General features: G+C 41.3%; 1 protein-coding gene across 2 annotated transcripts in view; it reads left to right on the top strand.

Moving 5' to 3' along the window:
* TBL1XR1 (transducin beta like 1 X-linked receptor 1) overlaps nt 1–24,245 on the top strand; it is a 176,688-nt gene that overhangs the window by 57,536 nt on the left and 94,907 nt on the right. For both annotated transcript variants that reach the window (XM_019532749.1, XM_019532748.1), the window contains exon 2: nt 10,976–11,040. The gene's annotated coding sequence lies outside the window, so the exon portion shown is untranslated. The remainder of the gene's footprint in view (nt 1–10,975; nt 11,041–24,245) is intronic.

Genomic DNA, 24,245 nt, shown 5'->3' with positions numbered 1-24,245 from the left:
ATGCTGTGCATCTGACACAGTGAGGGAACACTGATGGGTGGCATTGTCGAATGTACCCATTGTTTCAAGCTGAACATGCATGGCAAGGTTGGATCCAGGGGGGGTTGCAGTTCCTCCACCCCCGACTCACCCGTGCTGCTGCTGTCCCCAGGAACCCCACACGGCCTCTCCCCACAGCCCTGACTTCCTGAGCTGTGGGGTCTTGCATGGAGCAGGCACAGATATCTGCTGCTGTCCCCTGCTGACTCTGGCCCCAGAGGTACTCCTGCCTTGCTCCAGCCACAATAAGAGGCTTCGCATGGTGGGAGGCTCACTTGGGGATATTGGTGGTGGTGGGCAGATTTCTTCTTCCTGTATCTGCTCCCTGCTGCTCCACCATGGTGTTCCCCTCCGGCTGGATGTAGGCACTGGAAGGAGGAACCTGGCCATCGCTTCTGCTACACCCAGCTGACGCAGGCACGGCAGGCCATGGGAAGGGAGCAGGAGTCGCAGAGCTGCTCCATCTGAGGGCTTCAGGAGATGGCCTCGTGGGTTTCTAGGCTCAGCTGTGGGCAGTGGCACAGGTTCCTCCTAGCACCTGTTTCTGGCCAGCAGGTACATATAGGGGAGAAGTGGGCAAAATGTGACCCGCCAGGCCATTCTATCTGGCCTACAGGGCCCCTAAAAAATTTAGAAAATTAATATTTATTGGCACCTGGCTGCCTGTCATGCAGCCCTCGATGACTTGCCAAAACTCAGTAAGCAGCCCTCCACCCGAAATAATTGCTCCTCCCTGATATAGGGGGTGGAGTGGGCAGTGGGAAAGCAGGTACAGGAAGGAGAGGCCTGTTTACTGCTGCTGTCTGTGGCCATGATTGCCTCTCCTCTGCCCACTGGATGACAGGACTCTAAGGCTCCCCAGTCCGCTGGGTATATGCTAGCAGGGGCAGGTCTCCCTTTTCACGCTGCTCCTTGCCCTGCCCCCCAGAGTTCCCTGCTGGCTCCAGGGACTTCAACAACACCCTGTCCCCATCCCTCACCATGGCCTGAGGGGCTCCCCTTTACTAAATCTTAGAACTGCCAATTGCCATGCACCTGTCAGTGCCCACCAAACAAGAACTGTGTTTTGTTGTTTGTTTTTTGTGGGGCAAAGGTGTGCCACCCGGTGAAATTTTTATGGTAGGATTTTGGTACAATACAGAAAAACTGTATAGCTCAACAGAAAGTCTGTGAATGGAGAGAGAAATTAAAAAATGGCTGCACAACTGCAGTGGCAGGATTGGCCAGCAATGCAGGGGTAGGTACAACTCGCAGTAAAGGAGGCTGTCACAGAAACCAAAAAAAGCTGCTTTGGGGACAGGATGAAGAACCTTGTGACTTGCTGGAATACCTGTGTTGCCGAGCAGGATGACTGTGTAAGGAAGTGATGCCATCTGGTAAACGATCATTGCACACAACACGGTTTTATTTTGAAATTGCCATTAGTTTTTGAAACACCCTCATGGGAAAAGGCTTGCACTTCTAGCCTTGAGAAACCAAGCAAAATGCAGGTTGACAGGAATAATGTGCCCAGAACGCAAAACTCCAGAGGAAAGGATTTGAAGCCCTGACCTTTTAGTTCAAGGGAGAAGGCTAAGCCGCTGTGAGAGTACATTACACAGTGGATGTCACTGGAGAGTTTGAGGAAGCCGTGGGGCTCTCCATAGCGAACTGTCAGCAAGCAGAACAGCGCAAGCCGTGAAGTGCTATCATTTCCTAAATATTTTTAAAGTCAGCCTTTGTACCACTTTGAATATCTGATCTCGGGGGTTGACCCCATAGTATCATTTTATGAATGTCAGAGACTTTGATTTTATTCTAGTGCTTTCCTTCCTCCAGTCCTTTCTCCCTTCTCCCTCCCACCAAAAATAATTCTAAGAACTAGCAACGTTAGTTATGAGCAGCTCACTTCTGATGGGTTATATTTCAGGAATTCCTTGACCAAATAACTTCCAGTTCCAGCTCGAGCTCTTCATCCCCCTGCTATGATTTAGCAGTTTTCCAAATGGTGTTCTCACTAATGAAGGCTTTAAAGAAACCTTTAATATGAACAGCAATTTCTTATTGTGGGGGTTGTTAGAAGAACCCTTGAATCCAGTGACCTCAGACTTGCTTTGCTAATTCTGTCTTAGATGCTGGCAAAGAACAGGTGTGCACACAATTTGAGTATGTACATGGGTTCCAGAGCGGTATCTACTCTTAAATGGGCTGCTTGGCAGACATTCGGAAAGGAGCCCTTGCAGAATCCCACTAATGGGCAGAACAGAAAATCTTGGCATGATATAGAAGGCAGGACTTGAACAACACTCAGCCTGCCTGGCATACTGCGTGTTCGGGTTCAATGGCCACAGCATGACTTCTTGAGCCACCCGGTTGTTCTGACGTCAGGCTGTCTGTAAACACTTGAGCCGGCAGCAGAGCTGCAGTCAGATACATGTGCACAGATGAGTTTTTCTGGCTAGCTGGCTTTGCTGGAGCCATCTGAAGGTCCAGATTTTACCCGGAATAATTTTTAACTCTTGATTGTTCAAAAGGGCAATGGATGCTGGCCACCAAGTGAGATCAGACTCAAGTAGATGACGGGCGTCAGTTTGGGGAGAATCAGAACCGTAGTTGGAAACGTGCATTCACATTGATGGTACGCACACCGTAGCTGTTTGATACCATAGTGTTTTAGGGGAATTCCTTCCTCAGTCTCAGTTGGATCCCCAGTCCTATTTGGCACTTGCATCCTCTCTCAAAAAGGCACAGCAGTTTTCAAGATGGAGTACACACGTAGATGGATTTTAGTGCATTTAGTAAAGTCAGCTCTTAAACAGAAAAAACATTCTCAGCTGTTACTGCAATGCCTCTCTATTCTGGATTTTAGTTCTGAGTTCAACCCAGAATGGTTCTTCAAAGTCTGTTGCAAGTCTTCAAGTGCAGGTTGCGTTTTTTATTATTTATTTATTTATTTATTTATTTATTGCCAACAGGCACAACCTGAAGAAAAGTGATCCAGGTCATTTCCCATGTAGTAAAAAGATACCCACAGAGACCCCCAAATTCAGGACCGTTTTGAAGGCCTCATAACCATGGCCCTGTTAAATGCAAATAAGCATATAATTGTGTTGACAAAGTACCCTTTGCCTCCCTTCAGCTGCAAAAGCTATATAAGTCTTTTATTGGTAAAGGGAAGAACTGTTACAACTGATTCTGCCCAGCAAACTGGAAGACTTCTGGCAGGAACTATGGGCTTTGCTACCTTATGAAAGGGGATTTCCAGAAATTGGAGTTTCCCTATTATATTACTTTTGTTTTTCAGCATAGTAGATTTTCTTTGCTTCTCAGTTCAGAATTTGACATCTATGTTTGAATACTTGATTGCTTTATTGCAAGTTGCTTATTGGCCCCCCGATTATGATGGAGAGGGTGGTGTTTCTATCCAAGCAGAATTTACCTGTTGCTTTCTTCCTGTGTGTGATCATGGTCCACTGTACATCCTTTGTGCCTGCCAGCCTGGATTTCTCAATACTGTATCGTTTCTGAGTAAAGGCTATGAGAGTTGATTTTAACTCAGTAGCCAGTTTTTGGGTAGAAAATATGGCTGCTGAAAACTTCTCAAAGCTAAGTTGAAATAAGAAACGAAAGGTAACATGCAGAATGTGAGGGAACTAGGCAGCATTAATAGGAAAATAAGTGGTTCACACACCTGAACTACTCTCAGTTCTGAAGTATATGGAAATAGGATTTTTGCCAAGAGCAGAAAGGCAAAAAGAACTAAACTCCCCAACCAAGCAGATCTCATGTATAATTCCTTCTGTCTGAAGAACTCAAAGTGCTTTACAAATGCAAATTAACCCTTGAGAAGTAGATTTTATCAAATTCCCATTTAGGAGCAGTCATATAAAGGAAACTTAATGCAGTATTTTGGATAGAGAATAAGATCCAGAGTTTTAATTCAACCTATCTTGAAGTCGAACGTCAAAAATTAGATGCATATCTGCTTTTTAATGTTAGACAATACTGGTGAAGAGTCCAAGCTCATTTCATGTGTTATTCAGGGCTGCGGTGGTAACAGTTGATAGTCTCTGCTGACCCAGGCTGGATTTGAATTTATAGTCTCTGGTTCCCATTTCTTAACAGTTCCTCTGCATTCACTAGGTTATTTGTTAATGAATTTCATGTAAATGAATTGTGGGTGAACTTCAGATCCAAGGGGGCCCCTGCCACATTTATCTTTTTTTTTCCCCCATTTCGCAGCGTTGCAAATTAACTGATATTGACAGAAGATTGCCCTTGTGCAATCTGTTTCTATTTGATCTGGGCAAGACTTCCTTTTTTTGCAGCACCTGCCTATGTGCTATTGTTTTGCTTCCTTATTCTGATGACTTTCATTGTTCTGGTGTTTTTTTTCCTTATTGCTTTTTATAACTTTACTCTGAATAATTTGTCTGCACTTTCTTATCTTTGTATTCAACCTTTTTTTTTTTAAATTTTTTTTTTTAAGCCAAATTCTTAGCTTTCTTATAAAACTGTAGAACTGACAGTGGCTCATATGAATGAGCACGTCTTAATTTTCCAGCATTTTCTACTTGCCTAATTATTGGCCTTTATAACCTTTAAGTGTCTTTAGCGTTTTGTTTTGCTAAATGTGTTTGCAGATAAATGTTTGCGATTTTAGTCTGAAGATTGTGAAGTCCAAAAAAGGTAGTAACTTCTAAGTAATATGTATTTAGACATTAGTTTTCTCTTTATACCAGTTTAGAAAGAGTTCACTAACAAGTTTCTCCAGAAATGAGTTATCATGTAATATGATACAAGGTACGTCATGTTTCTCAAAGTTAAAGCTGGAGAAACAGAACAGATGAATGAGACTATTACCAATTTATTCTAAGCATTGTCACACTTATCCTACACTAAGTTTTAACCAGTTATCTGGGGAAAAGTGACTTTAAAATATCTCCTGATATTTCAGTTTCTCTGAACAGAGCTAAAAAGGAAAAAGATGAACTAAAAGAGTTTTTTTTTTTTTTTTTTTTTTTTTTTTCGGCCACGTGGAACAAGGGGGAATTTATTTTCATATTTTATGTTCCAAGCAGAATTGCCACTAGTGTTGAGTGTGACCACCAACCAAACCAAGGGGAGCATTCAATTGGTAATAACTTCTTAGTTTAGAATCTGTTAAGACTTCTGGTCTGGATGGTTCTGAAGTCTGCTCCATGGTGGGGAAACGTCAAGGACTTAAATATAATACTCAAGTATGTTTTTTGTTTTGCTTGTGAATCCCATATTGGGTTATGCAGCAAAATTAAAAAACAAGACCTTCAGGGAAAATCTGTAGCAAAGAAGCAATGTTGTGAGACTTTTGTAAGCCACAGAGAGCAGCACTGCATGAGTTAATTTGTTGTGAAAGCTCAAGCACCGTAGAGATGTCATGAAGTAGCATTTCCAATCAAACTAAATGTATTCCTAAAAGGATTAGGAAAAAAACCCTTAAGTGTACAACTTCAGATGCAGAAGACAAATGGCTCTAAAACCAGTGTTGTTTTACTGGTAGAACTAGTCTGGCTTCATAGAAGTCTGTTGTCAGAACAGTGGGGTGGAGAAGAGTATTGGGGGGGGATGCATTTATAAACTGCGGTGGTCCAGTGGTGTCACAGCTCTGGAGAAATCATTGTTTTTCAACTGGTTTAGCCTCGAAACAGATCAATATTGAAGGAACAAGATCCGACTTTATTTGTAGTGCATTTTTTAAACCAAGTTTATACCCATTTGTCGACGTTGTTGGCCTAACCATAGTTTTAACCACATGCAACACAATGATCTGTTATTGGTAACCAAGACAGCTGAGAGGGACAGCACCTGAGACTGTCATGCAAGTGTTTTTCTGTAACTAGTTCAGTACACTTTTTGGCATGGTTTTCCATTGCTGCTTGTACGATCACTTTGGCTACAGGTCCTCCTTGTCGCTGCTCATGGAGTAGAGAACACCTCAAGAGCTCATCACTTCATGAGCTAGTCTGCGTGCATGGCCATAGGTATTCTTTCCCATTATGAAACGATAAAGGGGGTCTTGTTTCTTCCGTAAGTAGTAGGCCTGGTGTTGAGTGAACAAAGAATGATAGTCGCGTCATTTTACCACGGAAATAAAAAAACAGCTGCATAGCGGCAAGTCACCAGTGTTTGGCGTGACAGAGCCGGAGTCAAAAAACACTTGCATTTGTGGTTGGGATAAAAGCCCACCAAATTTTGCTGCCATTGGAATGTAACAAGAGCAGAGTTGGAGCAATTGCACCTGTAATCTCTACAGGAGCTAAATTTGAAAGTCCTGTTCTTTAAGCCTTGCATTGTTTTATCTGCTTCAGTTCTTTTTGTGGAAAGATTTGTCTTTTATATCTTTGGGTGATTTAACTGTCTCTTGGCCTTGGTTACCTGGTATAAGTCACTTAACAAGTAGCAATACAGATAGAAATTCTGACTTTTAATATAATTATGGTAACCACCTGTTGTATGGTCTCCTAGCAAAGGCATCAAATTAATAAATGCCAATGGGGATGGCTTGGAAAAGAATAGAAAAACTGGAAGAAGATACTGGCATTCAAGAAAATTGATGCTGAAGAAGTCTGTTTATAGATTATAAACAAAACCAGCAAAAAAAAAAAAATAGAATACTTCTAAAATTCAACCTAGACCTCTAGAAAACTTGTATTCAGATTTGGGGCCTAGAGCTAACTAGTGCAAGTTAGGAGTTAAGCAGGTTCAGTAAGCACTTTAATGTCAATCAGATAAATGGTGTGGTGTCTCATTATGGGAGTGTGGCAGTTGTATTTAACCACTTTAGTTTTCATTCTTTTTTCACAGGTGAACTTTTCTTACTTTAAGGTTTGTTTCAAAGAGAAGCTAATTTATGTTTTAGTCTTTTCTGTAGGTTTTTTTTTTTAAAAAAAAAACAACCAAAAAAACCCAAACCAAGTTAAAAATGCATATTCAAAAATTTAAATTCCCTTAACTGTTTATCATATAATATAACTGTGAAAATAAGACTGGCTTAAACAATACACTCCTAGTCTTATCTGACCATCAAGAAGTACCTAAGGGTCAGTGTTGTAAGAAGTCTTAATTAGGATCAATACATGAAGTGGACAGACACAAAATGGAGCAGAGTGCTTGTGCCAGAAGGTTTTCTGTCAGCAAAGACATGTACCATAGGAAAGGAATGTGGAGAAAGGACTATAATCAAATGTGTATACTATTTTATATACAGAGCTATAGATTTCCAATTGCTCTTTTTAGGGGGCCTTAAGTTAAAGCACTTTTGCTTTGTTTGATCAATTTGTATTTAAAAAAAAAAAAGTTTAATTGCTCCTCTCCCTTGAGTTTCAGACTCAATTATTCAATACTCATTTTCTGAAAACTTCTGGAAGTTGAACAAAGTCATGCCCCCCAGCTGTACCATGGGATATGACCCTATTCAGTTACTGTTGAAAGAAAATTGTTCATGTTCTTAACATTACTGGGTATTGGGCCATAGCTTTCCAAGCTGCAAAAAATGGTCCATGTAGCAAAACCAGTTCTGAAAAATTCTAGATTTTAATTAACACATTCTTGTCTGATCAGTGCATTACCTGTGTTGTTTGCGAGGGTGCTAACCCAGGAAAAGAGCAGAAAAACTGCTAGGCCTTCTGGAGCTAGAACATATTTGCTTAGGATGGTAGCTTTGTTTTGAATGTCTAGCAATTAAATGGATACTAGGTACTGTGTTTTGGGGGGATGTTTTATCTTGGGGATTTGTTGTTCAATAGGGGAACAACTACTTCCTATAAACAAGTGTCACTTCTGGTTTGCATGGCTGGTCCTTTCTTAACAGCTCTGCACACTTACTTATTCTTCCTTCTCCTGGTAAGCAAACTTACTGGAAGATAATCTTTTCCTGTCTGAGTACTGGAAAGCAAATGCTGGGGAGTTCTCATATTCCTCTGTGAGCTCACACCTGTTCAGCTTACCTATTCGCCTTTCTACTTTTTTCCCCTGTTCTGTGTGCCCTTCGGTCTTGGGCTTCCAGCTTCTGTTTTTGAGGGTTAGGTTTAGATTTCAGACAGAAGAGTGGGCATTTATGGCATAAGGCCCTTCCCAGAAGAGCAGAATGAGATCTTCCCCTGTATGGCTTTGGTACTGTAAAAGCGATGTTGTAGCTGTGATAGTCCAGAAATGATGTGAGAGGCAAGGATTTCTTAATGTAACAAATGTGTACTTTGGGTAGTGTGTCCTGACAAAGAATGTCTTGCATTCAAGAGCTTGTCCAACTCGATCCCAATTACACAGTCTTACAAAAGAAGTAACCCTAAGACATCCTTGCCCTTCTGTGGCTTTGGCTTTTAAGCACTGAACTCTGAACTTAGCTCTGACAAGAGAAGGGTTGGAAAATCACAAGCTGGAGTAACCGAAGCTAAAGAAAAGCTTCTCTTACTCGGTGCCCTTGTATCTTATCTGAAGGTTTTTTCCCTCCACTAAATGGGAGGGGGAGCAAGCCCCTAGTCTTAGACTAGGGTATGGGGGGGGGGAAGGTGGCTGCTGTGTTGGCAGCTCTAGAGCCCTGGCCAGAGCTGCTACTCTCGCCACTGCCACTGCTACTGGGCTGGGACCAGAGCAAGCACATGCTTTGTGCCCTTGGCTGAAGAGGTGCTAGAGCCATGTTGGTAAGCAGTGGGCAGTGAGGGGGCAGGCAGGGTAGTAAATGGGCGGGATGGGGCACAGGCGGTGGGGAGGGGAGATGGGCAGCAGAGGAGCCAAGTAGAAGGATAGGCAGGAGACAGGGCATGCAGGCATGGCAGGGGCAAGTAGTGGGGGAGTAGGAGGGGCCCATCCTAGTGCCTCCCCTACGACCTGTCCTTTTGCCACTGCTTTCCCTGATGTAGTGGGAAGGGTGGGGGAGTGTATTGAAGATGACCCTCCAATAATTAGATTCTGTACATAGAAAATTAAAACATTTATGAATTCTCCATGCATAGAATCTAACGGGGGGATGGACGGACAGGGGGTTATTTTATTCCAAGTCATCTTGTAGTCGGGTAAATACTGAGTACAGGTACTCCTCACTCTTACATTGTCCCAGTTAACGCTGTTTCGTTATTATGTTGCTGATCTTTGACAGTACATACTCGTTTAAAGTCTCGCAATGTTTGGTTTTAACGTTGTTTGGCCACCACCTGCTAGTTAGGTAACTACTACGTAATTGTATTTGCTTAACATTGTTTTGCTTAACGTCACATTTGTTAAGAACGTAACTATGGCATTAAGCGAGGAGTAGCTGTATAGCTGATGTCATTGAACACATGATCTTGCAGTGACTTAATTTATTTCCTAAGGAAGTAAGGATGCATATCCCAGATCATCTTTCTCTTTTTTTTTTTTTTTTTTTAAAGAGAACTCTAATTATAGGCAAGTAATGTATCTATTTACTGTGTCTACTGGCTGATATGATGATCTTTCGTCTGTGCTGATCCGAGGCTTTAGCTGTGTAAAAACAAATCTGCACGCTGTTGTCATCTGTAAAAATTGCGTCGTTTGACAAGTAGAGTTTTCCTTTGTTGACTTGCATAATTTCCACAATATTAATACAACTAAGCAAGGGGAAAACAGCACATTTGCAAATTCTCTTAATTCTCAGCGTGTTTGCATTCATTCTCATCCTCTGCAACAACTCCACACTTGCATTATGAAGGTTACATTTCTGGGAATGTCAATCCTGTAATGGAATGTGCCGAGAATAGAGGGAGAATAAACTTGTTAATTGTTACTGTAGAGAATGCTTGGTTTTGAGTGGAGTGGGCATAACTTTTCAGAATAAACCATTCATCTGATTGGTTTAACCCTTGAAACATTTTGACTAATGAATAAACTTCTACAGTTACTGGTAGCACATCAAAGTGTTTGTGAACTAATTTCTTCGCATGAGTTGTGTACAACGAATTTGCTTTTTGTTGTCCATTATATGGTTGGTTGCATGGTATTGTTTCTGCTCATCAAGTGGTTGACTGATTTTTTTTTTTTTTCTTTTCTTTTTTCTTTCTTTTTAAAGAAAGTGGTTTATAGCAAATAGTCTTGTTCACTTGCAAAGACAGGTATTCATATGGAGAGCAGCCACTCCCCAGCCATTTGTACAAAGGAAAATTCATTAGTGAATGAACAGGGGTATTAGCATGGAAGAAACCAGCAGCTGTCTGGCCATCTAATAAATGCTTGCAAGTGCTATTTGACAGTATTTGTCTGTCTTGTGCCTCATTAATAATGAATTTGATATTTTTAATTAATTTGAGGGATAAGAAATGGAGTATTTGTAACTTTGTTTTTGGAGACGCTTGTAATACTGATAAAGTAAAAAAAAATACCTGCAGTCTCTTTTGGAATGGGGTTACTTTAGGATCTTTATGATTTTTTTTTTTTTTTAATATAGCCCTGCAGCTAATGTTATTTTCAGTTTTGTAAAGAATTGTAAGACTTGGCAAATAAATTGGGTAGCATGCTTTCTGCCCACTGAAATGTATATTTCTATTAACTCATGGATAAGTAATTTACCATTTCCATTGAGATTTAAAGAAGTCACATGGATGGTCTGCAGTCAAACTAATTGAAGAATTTCTAGGGGTTTTAATGCCTGTGAAGTGTTTGATTAATAGCTCTGTAGGCTGTGATCTGTAGGCCGGGGAGTGGTGACAGTGTTAATTGCTGTGGCTCTCAGAGCCAGGGCTACTAGACTTTTGGACCCAAGGGGAGCCCCATGAGCCAGATGACCTAGCCATGTAGGCTAGATCTCACAGGCCTGTGAACTGGATCCGGTGTAACAGTTACTTCAGTTTGTAATAATTATTGGTTTAGGCTGTGTATACATAAACCTACATGTGGTTGTGCTGACCCTTTTGAGCCCAAAACAGATATTGTTTTTAATTTGCTTTGTTCCTCTCCATTTCTTTTTCAGCATCATCTTTCTGTGATTGGAGGTACCTGACAGGTGAACTTCCTCACATCAATGCACTGCCAATGGTAAGTACAGTTTTAACTAAGAGAGTAGTATGATGCTTTCCTCCAGAGATGCATATGTTGCAAATAATGTTTTTAGAATACTTTATTTTTAGCATGCAAATAGATTTTTTTTTGCAGTAACCCCCCCTCCCCCCAAAGCTTTATATCATTTGACAGAACATTAAAACATTCCAAGCTATAATTATAATGGGGAAAATACAGCCGTATGCTTAGATTTCAGCAAATAGTTTAATTTGATAACATTTTATTAGTGCCCTCACCCTGTTGGTAACTGTTATTGTCTCCTCTGGCCAAGAGCATGGGAAAATAGTGGAATGGCTAGATGCTGTACTACCCCCAACAGGGTGCTTTCTATACTTTGTTTCAGTACAAACAGCTTCTCTTATTAAAAAGCTATGCCATGGCAGCTGGTTCTTCTTTCAGCACACTCAGCAGCATTAGACTAGTTTAAACATTTTGCTCACAGAGGAATAGGTTTGACAGATGCCATCTTCCCTTACCCATTGCCTAAATGGTAATAAAAGTTACAGATTGTTGCAAGCTTAAATTTTCAGACGATTTTAAGTGGCTTTTTCTTTCTGGAAGTTGAGCAGATGGAAAGCAGTAGTGAGGTCTGGAAGGGAGGGATCACAGATAATCTCCCATCTCTGATAAGCTTCAGATTCTTTTGCTTTTTGCTGCAGTTCTGATGTCTTGTATTGTCATAGTCTGGCAGTTTTAAGATCGTAACCTGTAGCACTAACCTTGATAAATGGCTCTGTAAAATGGCTTTGTGGGGTTTCATGTTTATCTGTTGAAAATTGAATATATTTGATCTAGAAATCTTTAAGTTATAGGGATGGGATTTCTAACTGAAAGCCCTGAAAACTCTACATGGGAGCTGAGAGTTGAGCAGGGTTCCTCACTTGTGCATAACCATGAGGGTTAAAGCATCTGTATATAACTTATGGCATCAGTTAAGCTTCAGTTAAATGACACCTGAAAGGCAGTGAGTTTGCATACATGTAGCTGATTTGTCTTGAAATTGGAATTTAGTAAACACAACACGGAAGACGGAAACACTGTGTTTGCTCTTTGAGGGCAACCAGAAGTGAAATGGAATAGAACTTGAGTTTGTCATTAAGGAAAATAATGATGACTGAATTCATGGGGGGTAAAATCACCCTTGGAAAAGACTTCCACGCACCATATGCACCACTTAAATCTCACCTTTACTATCAAATATGGCAAATGGAGTGGATGGGGATTATATCGGCACAGGAATGAATTTCACCTGCAGGGAGTGGATCTGTTGACTCCATTTTTCTGGAGTCACTTCTGGGTAGGATGGCACTTTTTCAGTCGTTAAAACTATGGGGTTAGCTATACTCTCAGACTGTACTAGTTCCTTTGAATATTGCTGCTGAAGTTAACCTTTTTTCAGTAGAAAGCAACACTGATTTCTTCTTATTTCAGACAGGCTGAACGTATTGTTAGCCAAGATTTGAAATACAGTTCTGCATTACTACTTTTCTTAAAACACAACTCATTTTCGTATTGTTAGCCTTAATACTTCATAAAATCTTCCTACATTTGCTCTTAACTTTCCCTCCACAAATTCTCAGGAATTCTGAATTGTACAGTCTCAAGGTATGCTACTTGGTGAAGTAATTGGAAAGCACGTTTCACTCTTACTTGAAGCATTGTGAATACTCTTCAGTAATTTCTGAAGTGCTGCTCTCACTGCAGAATTGAGATGCATGTTTCTATCCCAATTCTTTCATAGCAGCTATTCATCCCTTAATTAACTTGGTTACAGTGTGGATGTAGTTTTAAGAAAGGGGCAGACTAATTCTTCATCTTGAAGAAGAGCAACAGTAAGGTCCACACCAAAATATTTTCAGTGTTTTATTGTATTTAAAGATGGGTCGGACAAATTCTTTTTCAGCCTGCAGCGTGGCAACAGTAAAGTCCACACCAAACTATTTTTGTGTTGTATTAACATGGTGATAATGGGTGACCTGAAACAGTCCTCTCATGAATGATGGAGTTAGGGTATAGTCTTGCAAGCTCTTGAGTACCTGTTGAGGGTCCTGATCCAGAATAGTGAAAACCTAATTTAATTTCTGCAAATTATTCCATCTAAGTTGGCGATAATTTTAGTATCGTTGCCTTCTCCTTATAGGTTGGGTACATTGTGGAGCCTGTGCTGCTATAGCTATGTTGTCAGAGCTTCATGGTGGAAATGTGGCATGCGTCAACAGAGGTGCTTTCTGCTGGCGGTCGGTCCTTTGCCACCTCCCCAACCAATACAGGCTAAGCCAGTGAAAGCCTTTGTCGGTTGGCATAGCTGTGTCCACATCAGGAGTTTTTAGGCAAAGCTGTGTTATATTAAGGGGCGTGACCTTTCACATCCCTATTCTCTGCATTTTGTCAGCAGAACTGTGCCTAGACCAGTGGTTCTCAATCTTTTGTATCAGGACTCATTTCTAAACATCAGTGGCCAGTCCTGACCCAGTGCCCCTTGCTTCTGAACTGTTGCCCCCCATTTCCAGGCCCCAACCTCCAGTGTGTGTGGGGCATTGGGGGGGAGGAGGGGGGTCCCGAGCAGTCCCTTCCAAGGGAAAATCCATAGTTTCCCATGTTTTTCTCTTTTAAAGGAGAATCCATTTTTAATGTTTATTTGCAACCCTTTCATATATTCTTACCACCCACTTTTGGGTTTTGACCCATGGGTTAAGAAGTGCTGGCCTAAACTTTTCCCCAAGCCAGGAGTGTAAAATACACAAATCTCACATATTTTATGCTTTTTTCATTTAAATTTGATTCAGGTTTGCTCTTTTTTTGCACAGGATGTAAAACATGTATAGAACATAGCTAGCTACACAAGGCAAAACATTTCCTGTCGGTTAAAATTGAATGGCTAGCAGTTGTATTGAGTTTTACCACAGCTGACCAAAACATGCTGCAGTAGACTTATAGTCCGGAGAGGCAGTGTCTCCTCTCAGCAGTTTTTGACTCTGCTGTTCCTGAGAGCCTGAGAGAAGACTCAGAGGAGGTGACTCTGTTTAACAAGAAGGAGTTGTTTCTAGGTTAAGGGAGATTTGTGTACTGTGCTAATTTTAGCATGCAGAACTACTTTTCCTAGGAGCTCATATTACATTTCCACTTTGAAAGAAATAGGTAGGTAGATCACAGAGAGTAAGTGAATGTGTCAGGGAGAAGATTTGAGATTCCTGTTGCCTTACTCTTACCCACTAGATAACATGCATTTGTCATGAATAGAATAGTAACCTAACGTGTTTGATAGAATAGGTAACTTGCTTTAGAATAGAAATGTGTTCAAAGCATATAATTAATTTTAGTTTCAACATGCAGTGTTGTTCCAAATTACATTGTTCTAAGGAAAATAAAAATATGGATTACCGGGAACTAACATGTTGCAACATTTGTGTGTTGGGTTACATGGCTAGTTCCAAATGCCAGTACGAATTAAGAGTTACCACTTCCCAGCTTGAAAGTGAAAAAATGGGATCCTAAAGGAGTTTGCATTGTCAATACCACTAATAAATTTGGAAATATTTCTTAACAGTATCTCCACTAACCTGAAATCTGTGTGAAGGTAACACAAATGCTTGGGATGGGATAACTGAAATGCAACATGATCGTGCTAAGAGAAGAATAGTCTCAAATCAATAAAATAAGCCACTAAATCAAAAAGGCAGGAATAATCCAACTGAAAAATATAAAATGAACAAATGCAACAATTCATAAAGAAGTTGTAGTTCATAGTAGATGATGAACTGAATGAGTGAACAGCATGATGATGCTGCAGAAAGGGCAAATGCTGTTTGGGTTTCATTAAACAACCTGTATAAAGACATTAAGGACTGTATTCTGCTTCATTAGGCACAGATTTAGGCTTCAGTAGGGTATTTTTCACCTTTGGACAGTGCATTTTAAATTGGCCATAGACAAGCTGGAAACTTGAAGAGCTGTAAATAATTTGAGAAAAGCTAAAGGATTTATCTATGCATAGTCTAGAGAAGACTGCTGGGTAGGGCCTAACTTATATATATGTATGAAGTATTATGTTTGAAGATAAGAGTTAGAACCTTTTCATTGTTTTACAAAGATGAAAAAGTTAGGTTAAGCACTTGTGAAACTATTGAATCTGCCCATATAAAAAAGCCATGAAAATACAGGCAGTCCTCGGGCTTGCAACACAATTGGTTCCTGAAAACCGTGTCTCAAGTTGAAATGTTGCAACTTGGAACCAATTTTCTTGTAAGAAACAATGTTATAAATGGGGAATTGGTTCCTGAACCAAGGCCTGATACCCTATTTTCACCAAAAATACCCCAGAATTTCGTACTTGATCAATTATAGATGAGTAATATAGCTACATTCATGTATTTATATTGTAATTAGCAATCATATTGATTTGGAAGGACTTCTTTGAGGAGACTTTGCTGGACTTTTTGAAGGGCTCTTGGTTGGAGTCTTTGCGGGAGTCTTGGCTGCAGGTTTTTTTGGAGTCTTGTCTGCTTTCTTAAAGTGTCCAAGGAAGTTTGGACAGATGTTCTCCAGGGAGATGAGCAAGGCAGTGAACCTGTTTGCTGGTGTGGCGTCGCACCAGATCAAGCGTTGTAAAGTCAAAACTGATGTCATAAAGTTGAAATGGGGAGTCAATTTCTAAACACTGCAAGTGTGAAACCTTTAAGTCAAGGACTGCCTATATCGAGGTTGCATGATGAAAACGTAAATCTGCTCTGAAAAATAAGTCTGGTTGGGATGTTGCATCTCAATAGTTTGCATATTGCATATATTTAGTTTATAGGTAAATAATAGGAGAACATCCTTCCTCTAGCTCTCAGGTTGCTTTCTCCAGGACTTTAATGTTCCATTGTTTTGCAGAACGCTAGTACAATTTGAACCACAGATATTTTGCTCATTTGGCAATTGGAAAATTGCCTAACATGCAGAATAAGCGGTTAGGTATCTGCATGCCTAACATGCAAAATGGGCATTTTGGCAAGTAAGTTTGAAGAAGCTGCCTTTGTGCAAGCACATGCTATTGCTATCCAAAGGCTCTCAGAAGAGGAACCTTCGATGGCCTAAGCTCACTATGCCGTCTCATGCATCATGGGGGTATAACTCAGAGCCCCAATTTGAGAGTGCCTGAAGATTATGGATTCACACCCCAAAGAGAACAAGAGACATAGGCTTCTTAGTTCAAATGGTGTATTCCTGGAATTTATTCAGAGGTTGTAACAATCTTCCCTTGATTCCTGTGTAATGCACACATTTGATAGGGCCTTTCCTTGGCCTGTTCACCCCTCAAAGACGTGAGGTGGTGAAATAATCACTGAATGCAGTGCTAGTATTTGCCGTGAGCAGAGGGGAAATCTTTTGGACAGTACCCTGGAGGACTTCTACAGTCTAGACTGGATTTACATAGCAAGTGGAAGAAAATTATCAGTTACTACCATGTTTAGGCACTGCACCATATTTAGATTAGGCTCAGGAATAAAACAAAGTTTTATTTTGTAAAACTGCGTGTGTTAGTAATTGGGTCAGTCGGCTGTAAACTGGGATCTGAGTATGGATGAAACTCCAGTGTTAGAGGATCAATGATTTCCCTCTCTTACAGCGTGTGTGGTTTTAAAATGAAGGATGTAATGTTTATGGGACTCTCCTTTTTGGGGAGAGTCCCGTGTCCCTTTCTCCAACAAGCACGGTGTTTCTTATGGGAGGTGAATGATCCAAGTGACTGATACGTTTTAAATGCATCGGTGACTGATCTCTTTTTAATTGCCACTCATAGCACTTAATAAAGACCAAACTCTCCGAATTCCGTGGGTGATGCTTCAGTGTAGACTTGAAATGTTCTTGCATTCATTGGGATAGAGTTAATCATAAGTCTTTGTTATCTTCCATTAGTGTAGGCCTTGACAGTTGTCTCTCAGCAGTGTCATTGCAAGCTTCATTACTTGTGCAAGGGAATCTGTCATCATCCAAAGTCATGTAAAAGCAGAGAGGTTGCCTGGGAAGGAATTTGTAGTGCATTACTGTATTAAGATGACCCTAAATATAAGACATCCCCCCAGTGATTTAGATTCTATACATGGAAAATTTATAAATTGGTTATAATTTTCCATATATAGAACCTAATTATTGGATAGCTGTTTTTAATTCATGCGCCCAGCCACTGCAAGGGGGCAGGCAGTGAGGGCAACAGGTGGTGTGGGGAGGTCAAGCAGCTTAGCCTTTGCTTCTGCCTACCTTCGTGCTGCCTCTGCCTGCTTCCCTTCTCATAGCCTTGGATCCTGCCCTCCCCACCCCAGCCTCTGCTCCCTCTCACCCTCTTGTTCTTGCTCCCTGCTGGCAGGCAGTGTCCCCATTCTAGCCTGGGGCACTGAGCATAGTCCCAGCCCAGCCCCCATAGCTACACGCCCCTGGGCTGGGCTGGGCTGCTGCCAGGCTCAGTGCCCTAGGCTGCAGCATGGTTGTGGTGGATCAGAGGTAAGAATGAGCAGGCCAGGGATCAGAGGCTTCATGTTGAGGGGAGATGGACCCAACCCCAGATAGGGGCTGGAGCTTGAAGTGCAGCAGCTGCCTGCCCCTGCACCACTTCCCTTTGTATACCACTCTAAGATGAGGGGCTCTTTTCCCCATGTTAAATACAGGGGTGGAGGGTGGTCTTAGAATTGAGTTAATATGGTCATTCCCAGAGGGACCTTTGTCTGTGGTGCGTCCAGCAGGTTTTAATGCCAATTCCTCATCTAATGTGCACCTACCTACTTTAGTTTCAGTTGATTTCCTCCCAAGATGTTTTTAAAAGCATGTAATGCGCAATCTTCTTTGAGGTCTGTTACACCAAAGGGTTTCTTAGCTGTCTCTTTAATTGTCCTTCAGATCCTCTGGCAGCTTAGTCTGCACAGTAGGTGATTAACCTACAAGTGGAAGGGGCCCCCTGGGCCGTTAAGTCCAATCCCCTTTGTTTGCAGGCAGGTAACTACCCAAGGAATCTGCACAGTCACCGCTTCAAATGCTCACACACAGTTACAAGGTACAGTGTGTGAAACAGAGCATCCTACAACACGGCACAGGTAAAAGCAGGAGAGACGAAGACTCTGGTTGTGTCGTGTTGCTGCAATACTAGGAAGTAGCTTGTTAACATATGCTCAGGAGCTTCTAGGAAAAGGATGGTGTCACTCACTACAGAGGAAGGCAAAAGCTTGTCCTTCCTCGTCTGATCAAGGGGGAAATTCCTTTCTGACCCTAAACTTGGGAGTTGTTATTACCCATAGTGAAAAGCACGACCCTCTAGCCAGGAACCTAAGTTTCCCAAGTACTGGTAGGAGCAACAGCACACCCCAGGCAAAATGCCCCAGCCTTAGCCGTTGTCAGTATGTCAGTGCTTCAGAGGACAAAAAAAACCTACCTCAGAAGCCAGCAGTACTTACCAGGAAAGATTCACTCCTGGTAGTTAGAAATAGTCTTTTAATTTCCAAACTTGATCTAGCCTTAACTAGTTTGTGGCTACTGATTTGTATGCCACTGTTGTAAACTCTTCCCTCTTGCTACCGTTCATCTAATGAATTTAGGTGTAAAGGGTGAAGTGCCCCTCAGTTTCTGTTTTGTTAAGGTGAACATGCCAAGATCCATTTAATCTTCCATAAGAATAGGTCTCCATTCCCATAATTATCTTAATAGCCCTTTTTTGACGTTTTTTCAGTTTAAATTGATTTCTTGCATGTTGGTGACGAAAATAATCTGTCCGTTTCTATATTGGCAGTGCTCCCCAGGTTCATTGAGCCACACGTTTCATAAGGGCACATCTGACATGTTGAACGGGCTAGATATCAAGACCAGTCCTTGAGGAACATCACTGGTTAGTGTTCCTTAGTCAGATAATTCACCTTCCTGTTGAGCTGACTCCTTATTCAGCTCACAGTAGCACTGATTTCTGTCCTCTCTATTTGACTAGTAAATTCGACTGAGATGCAGTATTAAAAGCTTTCCCTAAATATAATTAAGTCTACTGCATTGCCTGTATCCAGGAAGTCTGTTATCTTACAGAAAAATACTGACTTAACTTGACACACCCTTCCTCAAATAGACCCATGTTGTGCTTTTTTCCCCATTTTCCATTTGCTTCCCTATCATTGCCTTTTTTTTTTTCTTCAATGTCTGGTCTAACATCTTACAAGCTATTGAAGTCAAGCTTAATAGGGCTGTAATTGTCCGGGTTATTATTTCTCTTTTTTTTTCCAAAAGTAAGGCCTTGTTTATTATTTTCCAATTTTAAGGTGCTATCCCCGAGTCAATAGATGCAGAGAAGAGGTGTGTTAATGGAGCTGCTATTTCATATGCCAGTTCCTTCAATATTCTAGAGTGCAGATAATCTGAGTCCTTAGTTTTGTGACAGTAAGCGCTGTACATTTTGCTTCTGTTTCAGATGTGGCAATTTCTGTAATCGCGTCCTCATTGCTATATGGTATCCCACAGGTGTCCTCAATTACGTCTTGCACTATCTCAATTACATCTTCATCCTTATTAAAGACTGAGGTCAGAGTATGTATTTGGTTATTGGGCCATGCCTAAATTGTCCTAGATCTCCACTTCATCTTCAGTAGACAGTGGCTTCACGTCTTCCCTTCTTGTTCTCTTTTCATTAATGGGCACCTGTACACGTGCAGGGAGGCTGCTCTGACAGGCTGCTGCGTCGGAGCATTGAGTCTGTTGGAGCGTGGTAATTACCATGCTCCAGCAGACTCCAGCATCACATGTATTAATGTCCCCCACCTGAAAAATGGTGGCAGGGGTGCTTTTAATAAAGCTTGTTCAACATGCTTTAATGGCACTCCCACTGCCATTTTTCAGGATGGGGACGCTGATGCACATGACAATCCGGGTGCTTTAATTAGACAGGCTCTTGGGAGCCACTTTAATTAAAGTGCTCCCTCCCTCCTTCCCCACACCTCCTGGAGCATGTGTATAAACGCCCTTAATGACTAAAGAAGCTTTTGCTTCTTATTTTAATGATCTTATTTTGAGCTCAGCTTCTTCCTTTTGTTTTTTGACCATGGAAAGATGCTCCTCCTTACTGTTTAGTTCCATTTTCCATTACTTGTAGACACTATGTTTGTTTGTAATGGCCAGTTTCAGGTGCTTGTAAGTCTGAAGTCCTTTGCAGCAATTCTGTCTTCTCCCATTCCCCCCCCCCCCCCACTTTTGGATGCAAGCACCTTATAGCATTTATACTTTTGCCTTCGAGTACTTCCATTATGTTTCCATGTCCAGGCCTCCTAACTATCAAATCCAGTTAATCCTTTGTTTCTCAAAGTTAGTCCTTGTAAAGTCTAAGAATCTTTGTTTATAGACCTATTCTTGTCCTTCTTGAATTTACTATAAACTGAATGGACAACTTGATCGCAGGTTATTTGGCACGAATCATTCTTCTAGATGGTCCTTACTACTTGCCAAAACTAGATCCAAGTTAGCGGTGCCTGTTATTGGTAAAACGACCCATTGATAGAGCTGTCTATCAGCTAAGATGGCCGAAAATATCTGATCCCTACTGTGTTGTTTGTTTTGTTTGTTACCCACCCTCAATTAAGGAAAATAATGATTAAACTGCCATGATTACACAGTTTTTACTATTAATGACATCTCCAATGGTCTTGGGAGATAACAGAGAACCCAGTCTGTTATTAAGGCTGAATTTATGGGTATTTAACAAACCCTAATACTAGAGATTTGACCTGGAGCCCTAATATATAAATAACTTTAAAAGACTGAAGTCTTTATTCTTCAGGTTCTTATGAATGTGCATAACTTCAAAGAACCTGTTCACACATTTGAAGTAAATTAGGACTACTCACATGCTTAAAGTTAATCGTGCTTGAAAGTATTTGTGGGAGTAGAACCTAAAAACGCATCTGCAATCCACTGTTCAAGTAGTATAGTTGGTAGTACAGTTTATGGAATACAGCTAGAAAAGCATTTATTCCCAACAGTGTGTGGAATAAACCAAATTGAGTGACAAAATAAAACCTTTGGCATGGTCAATGTATTTTACAAGGACCAGAATGCAGTAGCTCGCTGAAGAATCTTCACATTTGTTCAGATGTGCAAGATGCAAGTTGAGAGAGGGCGAAATACGGTGACAAATAATCTGGCACAGAATACAACATTTAACTAGTAATTGATACCAAGTTCCTTCAGAGAGAGAGAGAGAATGTATTTCTTGGGTCTAACTTGGTTCTTAGACTACAGCATTTGGTGGGGAAAAAATCAGCTAGAATATATAATTTATGCAAGGTGCAGCAAAGTGCTGGGTTAAAAATCTGTAACACATGCTTCAGATGTTTATAATTGGGAACAGAGGAGAAGCTGGATACCTCTTCTAATAAGTTGCTTCAAACCTTGTCTACGCTACAAAGTTCTCTGAGCAAAACACCATTTTGGGGCCAGAATTTTATACATACCAAGTTCTCTACCACAATGCCCTCATTTCAGGGGGACACGGTAAACTGCTTCTGTAAGTGAGCGGGAGGCCTGTGCTTCGGTGTGACAGTTGGCAGAAGGTTTGTGTAGATGTTCTTGCAACTGCTGGCATTAAAACCCTCCAGCAGCATTTCTGCACTTCCTTAAGCCAATCACTGTGGACATTGGCTTGAAGTCTACTGGGCAAACTTCAAGCTAACCAGAAGCTTCCCCCTGCCATTTTGATAACTTCTATTCCTTGCTACCACAGATATGTGAGATGTCTTGCAGCCAAGGCCTATGTGCCTGCCTAGAGCATGAGCAGGGATTTGGATCTCTTCAGCTTTTGGTTTGGAAAGACCAGGGACTCGAAGAATAGGATGCAGGCCATGGGGTATGGAAGGAGCAGCAGTCCATTCATAGCCAAAGCATGCTGGCATCCCACAGGGGGTCCAGCACAAAAAAAATGTTATGACATGTCCCTCCTTTGTAGAGCTGCACATTATCTTAAGCAGATCCCACCAGGACCCCTGTCTCAACTGTGAACGCTTCTTAGGAAAGCCCATGAAACCCTAGGAATGAGAAATTATTGGCGGTCCTTGCTGAGCCTTTTCAACGTGGAGTAAAGGAATGGGGATTCCTATACAGACATCCTTCCCCAACAGCCAGCGGCTGTTTGAGAGCCAGGACACCCAAAGCCAGGGGCAAGTACAGCAACAGCTGCTGTATGCCAACAAAATTTCTCTTGGCAGAGCTTTCTAGTCTAGATGAGGCCTCAGCTGTGATTTTTATAGCACAATATTATCATAGTATTGGCAGTTCTGAAAAATAATTTACAGCACCTATTTAAGCAAAACTCTTTGTTCTGTAAGATACAAACTAGCTGATACATTAGCCAAATCAAAAAAGAGAGTAAAGGATTGTGGTGAGTATACTTTTAGGTCAAGATGTGAACATACTTTAAAAAAAGTATGTTGCTTAAGGTGTTCTTGCTAGTGTGGCTTTTTTTAAAAAAAAAAAACCCTTGTGGTGGCTCTTAAAAGTCCTGGGTACTTTTGCATTTTGATCCATGTTGAGAGGATTTTAATTTGCACACCACAGACTAAATGAACTGGCAGAAGCTGTTTATAGGGATGTGGAAGAAGTTACTAGTTAATCTGTTGTTACACAGAGAAGCAGTTGGACCGTTCCCCTGACAGAAAGAGCACCGACCCTTTCTGCCTTGGGTTTAAGATCATGACAGGCTGAATGAGGTGGAAGTGAAACTACTGTGGTTAAGAATGAGAAGAAATGGTGATTACATTTCAAAGTGATATTTGTTGAAGAACTTTCTCTGCTGAATCTCAAGACAGTTTGCAGTTTAGAAATAGATTTTGAGTAAGAATTCTCAGCAGAATCATAAATATGTAATTTATCTAAACAGCCAGACTATTTAGCCTCTGGCAGTTATCCAGTGCAGTGGGATCACAAGAGCAGAAAGAACTAGGCCAAGAATTGAAACTTGTGGAACATTGTATTATAATAGAAAATCAAAATCATTGTCATTCCATTCCTATTGGTCTTGCTGTTCCTGGTTTTCAAGTCCTTTTTTTCCTGAATGAAAAAGAATTGTTTCTACTGCGGTCGGTTTTCTTTGCTTGTAGCTCCCTTCTTCACGTCTTCTTCATATCTCCCCTTTCCCTTCTACCGTGTTGTCTCCTTGCTCTTCCTTCATGTATTTCTCCTTAATTTTACTGCCATCTAACATGGGTCTCTTACCAATAGTGTAACTACCATTATTACATTGTATCATCCTGCATCAGTGTGCCCATCTGTCCTAGGGGAAGGAAGATTTAAAATGCCTCCATGTTGGTTTAGTGCCATATGCCCATGGTAAAACCGTATAACCTGAAATGACCCCATTCCCCTTGTGAACAATTAGACAACTGAATTGGAAATCTGCTACAAAGTACACTTGGCAGGTGGCTAACCTTCTGTTATTAAAAAAAAAAACAAAAAAAACTGGAGACTAAATATACAAGATGGGGAAAGGTGCATAGGAAACCGGAATGGAAGTACATTTTCCTGTGTGCGGCATTTAAGGAATACATGCATATCAAGAAGATGACTAGTTCTTTAGGAGGGAAGACATCAGTATGGATACATACTTGCATTCAGGTTATGATCCTGGATCATTGAAGTCAAAGGCAAAGCTTGCATTTGTTCTCATGATTCTGGACCTCGTTAGGCCTTGGTGCAATGATGGTCAGCAAGAGTGTTTTTGAGTGCTGGATAGTGAAAACTACTGGTGAATTTAGTGCATCTATACTAAACCTAAGCAGCACCACGTAGTATTGCAGTGGCCCAATGCAGAGCTGAACTAGGAAGAGTGAAAAATCATGATGCAGTTCTTGTCTGGGTCCTGATATTTAACTTCTGGAGTAACAGTTATCCACAAGGTTCAGTGGCTTTAGAATTAGAGGGGCACTGACACATTGGTCCATATCACATCAGCATTGATGAGAGAAAAATTGTCATTAGTGGCAGTCAGCTTTTTTTTCCACTGATGTGGCTGATTAATGTTGCTGATAAATGCCACGTGCATGTGCACATGGCCAGGACTTGAGACCAGGGTCTGGCACCACGGTAAATCTGTAGGGGGAAGGGGTGTGATCAAGATTCTAGTGGTGAGGGAGGAAGCGGGGCTGGGGTAAGCACTTCCCAGCCGGGTCAGGGTGGGGTGGGGCATGGGA

The sequence above is a fragment of the Crocodylus porosus genome, unplaced genomic scaffold (assembly GCF_001723895.1).
Source record: "Crocodylus porosus isolate Cpor-Errol unplaced genomic scaffold, CroPor_comp1, whole genome shotgun sequence".
Lineage (NCBI taxonomy): Eukaryota > Metazoa > Chordata > Crocodylia > Crocodylidae > Crocodylus > Crocodylus porosus.
The sequence above is the reverse complement of the archived record's forward strand: the minus strand, read 5'-3'. Positions and strand labels throughout refer to the sequence as shown.